This window comes from Mesoplodon densirostris, chromosome 1, assembly GCF_025265405.1.
Source record: "Mesoplodon densirostris isolate mMesDen1 chromosome 1, mMesDen1 primary haplotype, whole genome shotgun sequence".
NCBI classification, from domain to species: domain Eukaryota; kingdom Metazoa; phylum Chordata; class Mammalia; order Artiodactyla; family Ziphiidae; genus Mesoplodon; species Mesoplodon densirostris.
Genome location: NC_082661.1, coordinates 125461047 through 125476249, shown reverse-complemented (window position 1 = coordinate 125476249; position 15203 = coordinate 125461047).

Sequence of the window (15203 nt, the reverse complement as noted above, 5' to 3'; positions counted from 1 at the left end):
GTGAGACTCTGTTCTCTTTCCTAACTCAGTTCACGTGAAGCCATGTTTACAGGATCTTCATAAGTGATATCTTATCATAAGTTTCTTTTTCTGTGTGACTTATTTCACTTAGAATCATCGTACCTGAATCCACTCACTTTGCTGCTACTGGTCTTATGACATTGATTTCATGGCTGAGGAATATTCCATCGTACGTAAGTACCACAATGTTTTGAACCATTTTTATATTTCCTGGCATATTTAAGGTGTACCCAAGTTGAGGTTCTTGTAGTCAGTGCAGCCCTAAATATTGAGGTGGCTCTTTCTTCTTGATTTTCAGTTTTCCCTAGGTATAATCCCTAGACTGGTAGTGGCCTTGGCTCTGTAGCTCTGTTGTTTACTTGTTTTAGGGAACACAATGCATTCCTCCAGTGAGGCAGTTGGCAATTTACAACCCGCCCATCAGCATAACAAGGCTCCCTGTTCTCCAGGGCCTGTCTTGCCTTTCTGGTTTTTACACATTTTGTGGATGTCCCTTTGACCTGCGGGAAGTGATACTTCTTTGTACTGCAGATTTGCATTGCCCGCTTGCTTGCTTGGCCAAAAAGGGAGTATGCGTTTTCTCCTGAATATATTCAGGAGAAAACGCATACGCCCTTTTTGGCCAACTGCACCATTGTCCAAGTTGTGCCCCTCTTCCTGTGCTTTACAGGCGATTCCAAGGTACATCTTGAAATCTGTTTCCTGCTATTTTGCCTCGCTTTCAAGTCTGCCTCGTTGACTTCCCTCAACAGATTTTTGGACGATAGTGGTCCTTTATCACTCTGCCAGTTTGTGAATTGCTGTGCCACTGAGCTCCATTTCTCAACTCGTTTTTTGAGAGCTGAACGCAAGTCCAAAATTTTGGATCATGTCCTAAACTGGTTCCCGGTGGGTGGCTGAGACTTTGGTTAATTCTTCTTCCTGCCGGGAAATAAGAGTGACATGTGCCCGTCCAAATGCCTAACAGCTACTCTCTCATTGGTTCTCCCTCGTCCCTTCAATCCTCTGCCAAATTGGGAACCTGTGCAAACCAGGAGGTTAAAGGGCCTGTCTCTCCATGTTGGGAGATTGATAGTAAGGCAGTTGGAAAGTCAAACTGGAGCACCAGGAAAGGGACTATTCGTTGAGTTTTAGAAACCTTTCGTATTCACAGTGTGTACATTCTCTAGGTTTCCTGTACATGTTATAGCTGTAGTAATATTCCCTTGAACCTGGAGAGTTGGGACCCATGGAATGGGGGCCATGCATTATTGCTTGACAGGGTCTGCATTTGCTCACCCAATCTCACCAATCCTCTCAGTCCCAAGTGTCCAGCCTTATGCCACATCCAGCTGTCATTGTAGATAGGGTCTTTCCAGGTTTCCTCAGACACCCTGAAGGAATTGTAAAGAATTTCCCTGTTTTTTGGTTTTGCTTTTGAAATTCCTTTTTAGAGTGGGTTTGAGCTGATTCTCGCTGCCATGTTTATGCCACTCTAGACACACTTGATTCCCTTATGGAGACATATCAATACATAGGTTTTAAGATTCTTACTAGTCAGATATATTCCTCTGTGGGAAATATGGGGTTTTGAGTCTCTTTCACTGAGGAAGGGGTAGGTCTTGTCTATTCCAAAGTTGGTTTTTGGAACGGTCCCTGTGCTTATATCAAACTCTGGTTTTATGCATCACCCCACCTCTCCTTCCGCTTTATGCAGGCATAAGAGTGTTTTCTAAATGTGAGACTCTGTTCTCTTTCCTAACTCAGTTCACGTGTAGCCATGTTTACAGGATCTTCATAAGTGATATCTTATGATAAGTTTCTTTTTCTGTGTGACTTATTTCACTTAGAATCATCGTACCTGAATCCACTCACTTTGCTGCTACTGGTCTTATGACATTGATTTCATGGCTGAGGGATATTCCATCGTACATTAGTACCACAATGTTTTGAACCATTTTTATATTTCCTGGGATATTTAAGGTGTACCCAAGTTGAGGTTCTAGTAGTCAGTGCAGCCCTAAATTTGGAGGTGTCTCTTTCTTATTGATTTTCAGTTTTCCCAAGGTATATTCCCTAGACTGGAAGTGGCCTTGGCTCTGTAGCTCTGTTGTTTACTTGTTTTAGGGAACACAATGCACTCCTCCAGTGAGGCAGTTGGCAACTTACATCCCGCCCATCAGCATAACAAGGTTCCCTTTTCTTGAGGGCCTGTCTTGCCTTTCTGGTTTTTACACATTTTGTGGATGTCCCTTTTGACCGGTGGGAAGTGATACTTCTTTGTAGTGCAGATTGGCATTGCCCGCTTGCTTGCTTGGCCAAAAAGGGCGTATGCGTTTTCTCCTGAATATATTCAGGAGAAAACGCATACGCCCTTTTTGGCCAAGTGCACCATTGTCCAAGTTGTGCCCCTCTTCCTGTGCTTTACAGGCGATTCCAAGGTACCTCTTGAAATCTGTTTCCTGCTATTTTGCCTCGCTTTCAAGTCCGCCTCGTTGACTTCCCTCAACAGATTTTTGGACGATAGTTGTCCTTTATCACTCTGCCAGTTTGTGAATTGCTGTGCCCCTGAGCTCCATTTCTCAACTCGTTTTTTGTGAGCTGAACGCAAGTCCAAAATTTTGGATCATGTCCTATACTGGTTCCCGGTGGGTGGCTGAGACTTTGGTTAATTCTTCTTCCTGCCGGGAAATTAGAGTGACATGTGCCCGTCCAAATGCCTAACAGCTATTCTCTCATGGGCTCTCCCTCGTCCCTTCCATCCTCTGCCAAATTGGGAACCTGTGCAAACCAGGAGGTTAAAGGGCCTGTCTCTCCAAGTTGGGAGATTGATAGTAAGGCAGTTGGAAAGTCAAACTGGAGCACCAGGAGAGGGACTATTCGTTGAGTTTTAGAATCCTTTCGTATTCACAGTGTGTACATTCTCTAGGTTTCCTGTACATGTTATAGCTGTAGTAATATTCCCTTCAACCTGGAGAGTTGGGACCCATGGAAAGGGGACCATGCATTATTGCTTGAAAGGGTCTGCATTTGGTCACCCAATCTCACCAATACTCTCAGTCCCAAGTGTCCAGCCTTATGCCACATCCAGTTGTCATTGTAGATAGGGTCTTTCCAGGTTTCCTCAGACACCCTGAAGGAATTGTAAAGAATTTCCCTGTTTTTTGGTTTTGCTTTTGAAATTCCTTTTTATAGTGGGTTTGAGCTGATTCTCGCTGCCATGTTTATGCCACTCTAGACACACTTGATTCCCTTATGCAGTCATATCTATACATCGGTTGTAAGATTCTTACTAGTCAGATATATTCCTCTGTGGGAAATATGGGGTTTTGAGTCTCTTTCACTGAGGAAGGTGTAGGTCTTGTCTATTCCAAAGTTGGTTTTTGGAACGGTCCCTGTGCTTATATCAAACTCTGGTTTTATGCATCACCCCACCTCTCCTTCCCCTTTATGCAGGCATAAGAGTGTTTTCTAAATGTGAGACTCTGTTCTCTTTCCTAACTCAGTTCACGTGTAGCCATGTTTACAGGATCTTCATAAGTGATATCTTATGATAAGTTTCTTTTTCTGTGTGACTTATTTCACTTAGAATCATCGTACCTGAATCCACTCATTTGCTGCTACTGGTCTTATGACATTGATTTCATGGCTGAGGGATATTCCATCGTACGTAAGTACCACAATGTTTTGAACCATTTTTATATTTCCTGGGATATTTAAGGTGTACCCAAGTTGAGGTTCTTGTAGTCAGTGCAGCCCTAAATTTGGAGGTGGCTCTTTCTTATTGATTTTCAGTTTTCCCAAGGTATATTCCCTAGACTGGAAGTGGCCTTGGCTCTGTAGCTCTGTTGTTTACTTGTTTTAGGGAACACAATGCACTCCTCCAGTGAGGCAGTTGGCAATTGACATCCCGCCCATCAGCATAACAAGGCTCCCTTTTCTTGAGGGCCTGTCTTGCCTTTCTGGTTTTTACACATTTTGTGGATGTCCCATTTGACCGGTGGGAAGTGATACTTCTTTGTAGTGCAGATTGGCATTGCCCGCTTGCTTGCTTGGCCAAAAAGGGCGTATGCGTTTTCTCCTGAATATATTTAGGAGAAAACGCATACGCCCTTTTTGGCCAAGTGCACCATTGTCCAAGTTGTGCCCCTCTTCCTGTGCTTTACAGGCGATTCCAAGGTACCTCTTGAAATCTGTTTCCTGCTATTTTGCCTCGCTTTCAAGTCCGCCTCGTTGACTTCCCTCAAAAGATTTTTGGACGATACTTGTCCTTTATCACTCTGCCAGTTTGTGAATTGCTGTGCCCCTGAGCTCCATTTCTCAACTCGTTTTTTGTGAGCTGAACTCAAGTCCAAAATTTTGGATCATGTCCTATACTGGTTCCCGGTGGGTGGCTGAGACTTTGGTTAATTCTTCTTCCTGCCGGGAAATTAGAGTGACATGTGCCCGTCCAAATGCCTAACAGCTACTCTCTCATGGGTTCTCCCTCGTCCCTTCCATCCTCTGCCAAATTGGGAACCTGTGCAAACCAGGAGGTTAAAGGGCCTGTCTCTCCAAGTTGGGAGATTGATAGTAAGGCAGTTGGAAAGTCAAACTGGAGCACCAGGAGAGGGACTATTCGTTGAGTTTTAGAATCCTTTCGTATTCACAGTGTGTACATTCTCTAGGTTTCCTGTACATGTTATAGCTGTAGTAATATTCCCTTCAACCTGGAGAGTTGGGACCCATGGAATGGGGGCCATGCATTATTGCTTGAAAGGGTCTGCATTTGGTCACCCAATCTCACCAATCCTCTCAGTCCCAAGTGTCCAGCCTTATGCCACATCCAGCTGTCATTGCAGATAGGGTCTTTCCAGGTTTCCTCAGACACCCTGAAGGAATTGTAAAGAATTTCCGTTTTTTGGTTTTGCTTTTGAAATTCCTTTTTATAGTGGGTTTGAGCTGATTCTCGCTGCCATGTTTATGCCACTCTAGACACACTTGTTTCCCTTATGCAGTCATATCTATACATCGGTTTTAAGATTCTTACTAGTCAGATATATTCCTCAGTGGGAAATATGGGGTTTTGAGTCTCTTTCACTGAGGAAGGTGTAGGTCTTGTCTATTCCAAAGTTGGTTTTTGGAACGGTCCCTGTGCTTATATCAAACTCTGGTTTTATGCATCACCCCACCTCTCCTTCCCCTTTATGCAGGCATAAGAGTGTTTTCTAAATGTGAGACTCTGTTCTCTTTCCTAACTCAGTTCACGTGTAGCCATGTTTACAGGATCTTCATAAGTGATATCTTATGATAAGTTTCTTTTTCTGTGTGACTTATTTCACTTAGAATCATCGTACCTGAATCCACTTACTTTGCTGCTACTGGTCTTATGACATTGATTTCATGGCTGAAGGATATTCCATCGTACGTTAGTACCACAATGTTTTGAACCATTTTTATATTTCCTGGGATATTTAAGGTGTACCCAAGTTGAGGTTCTTGTAGTCAGTGCAGCCCTAAATTTGGAGGTGGCTCTTTCTTATTGATTTTCAGTTTTCCCAAGGTATATTCCCTAGACTGGAAGTGGCCTTGGCTCTGTAGCTCTGTTGTTTACTTGTTTTAGGGAACACAATGCACTCCTCCAGTGAGGCAGTTGGCAATTTACATCCCGCCCATCAGCATAACAAGGCTCCCTGTTCTCGAGGGCCTGTCTTGCCTTTCTGGTTTTTACACATTTTGTGGATGTCCCTTTTGACCGGTGGGAAATGATACTTCTTTGTAGTGCAGATTTGCATTGCCCGCTTGCTTGCTTGGCCAAAAAGGGCGTATGCGTTTTCTCCTGAATATATTCAGGAGAAAACGCATACGCCCTTTTTGGCCAAGTGCACCATTGTCCAAGTTGTGCCCCTCTTCCTGTGCTTTACAGGCGATTCCAAGGTACCTCTTGAAATCTGTTTACTGCTATTTTGCCTCGAATTCAAGTCCGCCTCGTTGACTTCCCTCAACAGATTTTTGGACGATAGTTGTCCTTTATCACTCTGCCAGTTTGTGAATTGCTGTGCCCCTGAGCTCCATTTCTCAACTCGTTCTTTGTGAGCTGAACTCAAGTCCAAAATATTGGATCATGTCCTATACTGGTTCCCGGTGGGTGGCTGAGACTTTGGTTAATTCTTCTTCCTGCCGGGAAATTAGAGTGGCATGTGCCCGTCCAAATGCCTAACAGCTACTCTCTCATGGGTTCTCCCTCGTCCCTTCCATCCTCTGCCAAATTGGGAACCTGTGCAAACCAGGAGGTTAAAGGGCCTGTCTCTCCAAGTTGGGAGATTGATAGTAAGGCAGTTGGAAAGTCAAACTGGAGCACAGGGAGAAGGACTATTCGTTGAGTTTTAGAAACCTTTCGTATTCACAGTGTGTCCATTCTCTAGGTTTCCTGTACATGTTATAGCTGTAGTAATATTCCCTTCAACCTGGAGAGTTGGGACCCATGGAATGGGGGCCATGCATTATTGCTTGAAAGAGTCTGCATTTGGTCACCCAATCTCACCAATCCTCTCAGTCCCAAGTGTCCAGCCTTATGCCATATCCAGCTGTCATTGTAGATAGGGTCTTTCCAGGTTTCCTCAGACACCCTGAAGGAATTGTAAAGAATTTCCCTGTTTTTTGGTTTTGCTTTTGAAATTCCTTTTTATAGTGGGTTTGAGCTGATTCTCGCTGCCATGTTTATGCCACTCTAGACACACTTTATTCCCTTATGGAGTCATATCAATACATAGGTTTAAAGATTCTTACTAGTCAGATATATTCCTCTGAGGGAAATATGGGGTTTTGAGTCTCTTTCACTGAGGAAGGTGTAGGTCTTGTCTATTCCAAAGTTGGTTTTTGGAACGGTCCCTGTGCTTATATCAAACTCTGGTTTAATGCATCACCCCACCTCTCCATCCCCTTTATGCAGGCATAAGAGTGTTTTCTAAATGTGAGACTCTGTTCTCTTTCCTAACTCAGTTCACGTGTAGCCATGTTTACAGGTTCTTCATAAGTGACATCTTATGATAAGTTTATTTTTCTGTGTGACTTATTTCACTTAGAATCATCGTACCTGAATCCACTCACTTTTCTGCTACTGGTCTTATGACATTGATTACATGGCTGAGGGATATTCTATCGTACGTAAGTACCACAATGTTTTGAACCATTTTTATATTTCCTGGGATATTTAAGGTGTACCCAAGTTGAGGTTCTTGTAGTCAGTGCAGCCCTAAATTTGGAGGTGGCTCTTTCTTATTGATTTTCAGTTTTCCCAAGGTATATTCCCTAGACTGGAAGTGGCCTTGGCTCTGTAGCTCTGTTGTTTACTTGTTTTAGGGAACACAATGCACTCCTCCAGTGAGGCAGTTGGCAATTTACATCCCGCCCATCAGCATAACAAGGCTCCCAGTTCTCCAGTGCCTGTCTTGCCTTTCTGGTTTTTACACATTTTGTGGATGTCCCTTTTGACCGGTGGGAAGTGATACTTCTTTGTAGTGCAGATTTGAATTGCCCACTTGCTTGCTTGGCCAAAGAGGGCGTATGCGTTTTCTCCTGAATATATTCAGGAGAAAACGCATACGCCCTCTTTGGCCAAGTGCACCATTGTCCAAGTTGTGCCCCTCTTCCTGTGCTTTACAGGCGATTCCAAGGTACCTCTTGAAATCTGTTTCCTGCTATTTTGCCTCGCTTTCAAGTCCGCCTCGTTGACTTCCCTCAAAAGATTTTTGGACGATACTTGTCCTTTATCACTCTGCCAGTTTGTGAATTGCTGTGCCCCTGAGCTCCATTTCTCAACTCGTTTTTTGTGAGCTGAACTCAAGTCCAAAATTTTGGATCATGTCCTATACTGGTTCCCGGTGGGTGGCTGAGACTTTGGTTAATTCTTCTTCCTGCCGGGAAATTAGAGTGACATGTGCCCGTCCAAATGCCTAACAGCTACTCTCTCATGGGTTCTCCCTCGTCCCTTCCATCCTCTGCCAAATTGGGAACCTGTGCAAACCAGGAGGTTAAAGGGCCTGTCTCTCCAAGTTGGGAGATTGATAGTAAGGCAGTTGGAAAGTCAAACTGGAGCACCAGGAGAGGGACTATTCGTTGAGTTTTAGAATCCTTTCGTATTCACAGTGTGTACATTCTCTAGGTTTCCTGTACATGTTATAGCTGTAGTAATATTCCCTTCAACCTGGAGAGTTGGGACCCATGGAATGGGGGCCATGCATTATTGCTTGAAAGGGTCTGCATTTGGTCACCCAATCTCACCAATCCTCTCAGTCCCAAGTGTCCAGCCTTATGCCACATCCAGCTGTCATTGCAGATAGGGTCTTTCCAGGTTTCCTCAGACACCCTGAAGGAATTGTAAAGAATTTCCGTTTTTTGGTTTTGCTTTTGAAATTCCTTTTTATAGTGGGTTTGAGCTGATTCTCGCTGCCATGTTTATGCCACTCTAGACACACTTGTTTCCCTTATGCAGTCATATCTATACATCGGTTTTAAGATTCTTACTAGTCAGATATATTCCTCAGTGGGAAATATGGGGTTTTGAGTCTCTTTCACTGAGGAAGGTGTAGGTCTTGTCTATTCCAAAGTTGGTTTTTGGAACGGTCCCTGTGCTTATATCAAACTCTGGTTTTATGCATCACCCCACCTCTCCTTCCCCTCTATGCAGGCATAAGAGTGTTTTCTAAATGTGAGACTCTGTTCTCTTTCCTAACTCAGTTCACGTGTAGCCATGTTTACAGGATCTTCATAAGTGATATCTTATGATAAGTTTCTTTTTCTGTGTGACTTATTTCACTTAGAATCATCGTACCTGAATCCACTTACTTTGCTGCTACTGGTCTTATGACATTGATTTCATGGCTGAAGGATATTCCATCGTACGTTAGTACCACAATGTTTTGAACCATTTTTATATTTCCTGGGATATTTAAGGTGTACCCAAGTTGAGGTTCTTGTAGTCAGTGCAGCCCTAAATTTGGAGGTGGCTCTTTCTTATTGATTTTCAGTTTTCCCAAGGTATATTCCCTAGACTGGAAGTGGCCTTGGCTCTGTAGCTCTGTTGTTTACTTGTTTTAGGGAACACAATGCACTCCTCCAGTGAGGCAGTTGGCAATTTACATCCCGCCCATCAGCATAACAAGGCTCCCTGTTCTCGAGGGCCTGTCTTGCCTTTCTGGTTTTTACACATTTTGTGGATGTCCCTTTTGACCGGTGGGAAATGATACTTCTTTGTAGTGCAGATTTGCATTGCCCGCTTGCTTGCTTGGCCAAAAAGGGCGTATGCGTTTTCTCCTGAATATATTCAGGAGAAAACGCATACGCCCTTTTTGGCCAAGTGCACCATTGTCCAAGTTGTGCCCCTCTTCCTGTGCTTTACAGGCGATTCCAAGGTACCTCTTGAAATCTGTTTACTGCTATTTTGCCTCGAATTCAAGTCCGCCTCGTTGACTTCCCTCAACAGATTTTTGGACGATAGTTGTCCTTTATCACTCTGCCAGTTTGTGAATTGCTGTGCCCCTGAGCTCCATTTCTCAACTCGTTCTTTGTGAGCTGAACTCAAGTCCAAAATATTGGATCATGTCCTATACTGGTTCCCGGTGGGTGGCTGAGACTTTGGTTAATTCTTCTTCCTGCCGGGAAATTAGAGTGGCATGTGCCCGTCCAAATGCCTAACAGCTACTCTCTCATGGGTTCTCCCTCGTCCCTTCCATCCTCTGCCAAATTGGGAACCTGTGCAAACCAGGAGGTTAAAGGGCCTGTCTCTCCAAGTTGGGAGATTGATAGTAAGGCAGTTGGAAAGTCAAACTGGAGCACAGGGAGAAGGACTATTCGTTGAGTTTTAGAAACCTTTCGTATTCACAGTGTGTCCATTCTCTAGGTTTCCTGTACATGTTATAGCTGTAGTAATATTCCCTTCAACCTGGAGAGTTGGGACCCATGGAATGGGGGCCATGCATTATTGCTTGAAAGAGTCTGCATTTGGTCACCCAATCTCACCAATCCTCTCAGTCCCAAGTGTCCAGCCTTATGCCATATCCAGCTGTCATTGTAGATAGGGTCTTTCCAGGTTTCCTCAGACACCCTGAAGGAATTGTAAAGAATTTCCCTGTTTTTTGGTTTTGCTTTTGAAATTCCTTTTTATAGTGGGTTTGAGCTGATTCTCGCTGCCATGTTTATGCCACTCTAGACACACTTTATTCCCTTATGGAGTCATATCAATACATAGGTTTAAAGATTCTTACTAGTCAGATATATTCCTCTGAGGGAAATATGGGGTTTTGAGTCTCTTTCACTGAGGAAGGTGTAGGTCTTGTCTATTCCAAAGTTGGTTTTTGGAACGGTCCCTGTGCTTATATCAAACTCTGGTTTAATGCATCACCCCACCTCTCCATCCCCTTTATGCAGGCATAAGAGTGTTTTCTAAATGTGAGACTCTGTTCTCTTTCCTAACTCAGTTCACGTGTAGCCATGTTTACAGGTTCTTCATAAGTGACATCTTATGATAAGTTTATTTTTCTGTGTGACTTATTTCACTTAGAATCATCGTACCTGAATCCACTCACTTTTCTGCTACTGGTCTTATGACATTGATTACATGGCTGAGGGATATTCTATCGTACGTAAGTACCACAATGTTTTGAACCATTTTTATATTTCCTGGGATATTTAAGGTGTACCCAAGTTGAGGTTCTTGTAGTCAGTGCAGCCCTAAATTTGGAGGTGGCTCTTTCTTATTGATTTTCAGTTTTCCCAAGGTATACTCCCTAGACTGGAAGTGGCCTTGGCTCTGTAGCTCTGTTGTTTACTTGTTTTAGGGAACACAATGCACTCCTCCAGTGAGGCAGTTGGCAATTTACATCCCGCCCATCAGCATAACAAGGCTCCCAGTTCTCCAGTGCCTGTCTTGCCTTTCTGGTTTTTACACATTTTGTGGATGTCCCTTTTGACCGGTGGGAAGTGATACTTCTTTGTAGTGCAGATTTGAATTGCCCACTTGCTTGCTTGGCCAAAGAGGGCGTATGCGTTTTCTCCTGAATATATTCAGGAGAAAACGCATACGCCCTCTTTGGCCAAGTGCACCATTGTCCAAGTTGTGCCCCTCTTCCTGTGCTTTACAGGCGATTCCAAGGTACCTCTTAAAATCTGTTTCCTGCTATTTTGCCTCGCTTTCAAGTCCGCCTCGTTGACTTCCCTCAACAGATTTTTGGACGATAGTTGTCCTTTATCACTCTGCCAGTTTGTGCATTGCTGTGCCCCTGAGCTCCATTTCTCAACTCGTTTTTTGTGAGCTGAACGCAAGTCCAAAATTTTGGATCATGTTCTATACTGGTTCCCGGTGGGTGGCTGAGACTTTGGTTAATTCTTCTTCCTGCCGGGAAATTAGAGTGACATGTGCCCGTCCAAATGCCTAACAACTACTCTCTCATGGGTTCTCCCTCGTCCCTTCCATCCTCTGCCAAATTGGGAACCTGTGCAAACCAGGAGGTTAAAGGGCCTGTCTCTCCAAGTTGGGAGATTGATAGTAAGGCATTTGGAAAGTCAAACTGGAGCACCAGGAGAGGGACTATTCGTTGAGTTTTAGAAACCTTTCGTATTCACAGTGTGTACATTCTCTAGGTTTCCTGTACATGTTATAGCTGTAGTAATATTCCCTTGAACTTGGAGAGTTGGGACCCATGGAATGGGGGCCATGCATTATTGCTTGAAAGGGTCTGCATTTGCTCAGCCAATCTCACCAATCCTCTCAGTCCCAAGTGTCCAGCTTTATGCCACATCCAGCTGTCATTGTAGATAGGGTCTTTCCAGGTTTCCTCAGACACCCTGAAGGAATTGTAAAGAATTTCCCTGTTTTTTGGTTTTGCTTTTGAAATTCCTTTTTAGAGTGGGTTTGAGCTGATTCTCGCTGCCATGTTTATGCCACTCTAGACACCCTTGATTCCCTTATGGAGTCATATCAATACATAGGTTTTAAGATTCTTACTAGTCAGATATATTCCTCTGAGGGAAATATGGGGTTTTGAGTCTCTTTCACTGAGGAAGGTGTAGGTCTTGTCTATTCCAAAGTTGGTTTTTGGAACGGTCCCTGTGCTTATATCAAACTCAGGTTTTATGCATCACCCCACCTCTCCTTCTGCTTTATGCAGGCATAAGAGTGTTTTCTAAATGTGAGACTCTGTTCTCTTTCCTAACTCAGTTCACGTGTAGCCATGTTTACAGGATCTTCATAAGTGATATCTTATGATAAGTTTCTTTTTCTGTGAGACTTATTTCACTTAGAATCATCGTACCTGAATCCACTCACTTTGCTGCTACTGGTCTTATGACATTGATTTCATGGCTGAGGAATATTCCATCGTACGTAAGTACCACAATGTTTTGAACCATTTTTATATTACCTGGGATATTTAAGGTGTACCCAAGTTGAGGTTCTTGTAGTCAGTGCAGCCCTAAATTTGGAGGTGGCACTTTCTTATTGATTTTCAGTTTTCCCAAGGTATATTCCCTAGACTGGAAGTGGCCTTGGCTCTGTAGCTCTGTTGTTTACTTGTTTTAGGGAACACAATGCACTCCTCCAGTGAGGCAGTTGTCAATTTACATCCCGCCCATCAGCATAACAAGGCTCCCAGTTCTCCAGGGCCTGTCTTGCCTTTCTGGTTTTTACACATTTTGTGGATGTCCCTTTTGACCGGTGGGAAATGATACTTCTTTGTAGTGAAGATTTGCATTGCCCACTTCCTTGCTTGGCCAAAATGGGCGTATGCGTTTTCTCCTGAATATATTCAGGAGAAAACGCATACGCCCTTTTTGGCCAAGTGCACCATTGTCTAAGTTGTGCCCCTCTTCCTGTGCTTTACATGCGATTCCAAGGTACCTCTTAAAATCTGTTTCCTGCTATTTTGCCTCGCTTTCAAGTCCGCCTCGTTGACTTCCCTCAACAGATTTTTGGACGATAGTTGTCCTTTATCACTCTGCCAGTTTGTGCATTGCTGTGCCCCTGAGCTCCATTTCTCAACTCGTTTTTTGTGAGCTGAACGCAAGTCCAAAATATTGGATCATGTCCTATACTGGTTCCCGGTGGGTGGCTGAGACTTTGGTTAATTCTTCTTCCTGCCGGGAAATTAGAGTGACATGTGCCCGTCCAAATGCCTAACAGCTACTCTCTCATGGGTTCTCCCTCGTCCCTTCCATCCTCTGCCAAATTGGGAACCTGTGCAAACCAGGAGGTTAAAGGGCCTGTCTCTCCAAGTTGGGAGATTGATAGTAAGGCAGTTGGAAAGTCAAACTGGAGCACCAGGAGAGGGACTATTCGTTGAGTTTTAGAAACCTTTCGTATTCACAGTGTGTACATTCTCTAGGTTTCCTGTACATGTTATAGCTGTAGTAATATTCCCTTCAACCTGGAGAGTTGGGACCCATGGAATGGGGGCCATGCATTATTGCTTGAAAGGGTCTGCATTTGCTCACCCAATCTCACCAATCCTCTCAGTCCCAAGTGTCCAGCCTTATGCCACATCCAGCTGTCATTGTAGATAGGGTCTTTCCAGGTTTCCTCAGACACCCTGAAGGAATTGTAAAGAATTTCCCTGTTTTTTGGTTTTGCTTTTGAAATTCCTTTTTATAGTGGGTTTGAGCTGATTCTCGCTGCCATGTTTATGCCACTCTAGACACACTTGATTCCCTTATGGAGTCATATCAATACATAGGTTTTAAGATTCTTACTGGTCAGATATATTCCTCTGAGGGAAATATGGGGTTTTGAGTCTCTTTCACTGAGGAAGGTGTAGGTCTTGTCTATTCCAAAGTTGGTTTTTGGAACGGTCCCTGTGCTTATATCAAACTCAGGTTTTATGCATCACCCCACCTCTCCTTCCGCTTTATTCAGGCATAAGAGTGTTTTCTAAATGTGAGACTCTGTTCTCTTTCCTAACTCAGTTCATGTGTAGCCATGTTTACAGGATCTTCATAAGTGATATCTTATGATAAGTTTCTTTTTCTGTGTGACTTATTTCACTTAGAATCATCGTACCTGAATCCACTCACTTTGCTGCTACTGGTCTTATGACATTGATTTCATGGCTGAGGGATATTCCATCGTACGTAATTACCACAATGTTTTGAACCATTTTTATATTTCCTGTGATATTTAAGGTGTACCCAAGTTGAGGTTCTTGTAGTCAGTGCAGCCCTAAATTTGGAGGTGGCTCTTTCTTATTGATTTTCAGTTTTCCCAAGGTATATTCCCAAGACTGGAAGTGGCCTTGGCTCTGTAGCTCTGTTGTTTACTTGTTTTAGGGAACACAATGCACTCCTCCAGTTAGGCAGTTGGCAATTTACATCCCGCCCATCAGCATAACAAGGCTCCCTGTTCTCCAGGGCCTGTCTTGCCTTTCTGGTTTTTACACATTTTGTGGATGTCCCTTTTGACCGGTGGGAAGTGATACTTCTTTGTAGTGCAGATTTGCATTGCACGCTTGCTTGCTTGGCCAAAAAGGGCGTATGCGTTTTCTCCTGAATATATTCAGGAGAAAACGCATACGCCCTTTTTGGCCAAGTGCATCATTGTCCAAGTTGTGCCCCTCTTCCTGTGCTTTACAGGCGATTCCAAGGTACCTCTTGAAATCTGTTTCCTGCTATTTTGCCTCGCTGTCAAGTCCGCCTCGTTGACTTCCCTCAACAGATTTTTGGACGATAGTTGTCCTTTATCACTCTGCCAGTTTGTGAATTGCTGTGCCCCTGTGCTCCATTTCTCAACTCGCTCTTTGTGAGCTGAACGCAAGTCCAAAATTTGGATCATGTCCTATACTGGTTCCCTGTGGGTGGCTGAGACTTTGGTTAATTCTTCTTCCTGCCGGAAAATTAGAGTGACATGTGCCTGTCCAAATGCCTAACAGCTACTCTCTCATGGGTTCTCCCTCGTCCCTTCCATCCTCTGCCAAATTGGGAACCTGTGCAAACCAGGAGGTTAAAGGGCCTGTCTCTCCAAGTTGGGAGATTGATAGTAACACAGTTGGAAATTCATACTGGAGCACCAGGAGAGGGACTATTCGTTGAGTTTTAGAAACCTTTCGTATTCACAGTGTGTACATTCTCTAGGTTCCCTGTACATGTTATATCTGTAGTAATATTCCCTTCAACCTGGAGAGTTGGGACCCATGGAATGGGGGCCATGCATTATTGCTTGAAAGGGTCTGCATTTGCTC